Source organism: Loxodonta africana, chromosome 3 (assembly GCF_030014295.1).
Source record: "Loxodonta africana isolate mLoxAfr1 chromosome 3, mLoxAfr1.hap2, whole genome shotgun sequence".
In the NCBI taxonomy this organism is placed as follows: domain Eukaryota; kingdom Metazoa; phylum Chordata; class Mammalia; order Proboscidea; family Elephantidae; genus Loxodonta; species Loxodonta africana.
In genome coordinates, this window is record NC_087344.1 from 51,451,489 (window position 1) to 51,452,119 (window position 631).

Consider the following 631-nt stretch of genomic DNA (forward strand, 5'->3'; position numbering starts at 1 on the left):
TGACACTGCCGCAGTCGGTGTCTGCGCGCTGCCAAGCCCCGCCCGGCCGACTGCGGCTCCACGTCCGCAGGCCGCGCCGCCCTGACTGCTGGGACTTGTAGTCCGAGCTCGGCCCCTTGCCGCTCCGGGGACAGAGACAGGGCAGCCACGCACACACACACCCACGCACGCATGCACACGCACGCACACACACATAGAGAAGCGGGACACACAGAGACATACAACCCCCTGACACACAAACACACGTGTACACAGCCACAGACACACACACACGCAGGCACACGCACGCACGCACACACACACACAGAAGCGGGACACACAGAGAAGCGGGACACACAGAGACATACAACCCCTGACACACACACGTGTACACAGCCACAGCCACACACAGACACTATGCTAGAGTTGGCCCCAGATGAATTTACTGCAGTGGTCAAGGGCGCTGCATGCTGGGTTCAAGCTGGCCTCAATCTCTTCCAGGCTGTGTGACCTTGGGCAAGTTACTTAACCTCTCTGGGCCACATTTCCTCACCCGATAACATTTGACATGCCAGGTTCATAGTGTTGTTGTGAGGACCACATGAGAAAATGCATGGAAAGCACTTGGGACAGTGTCTGGCACAAGGTGAGG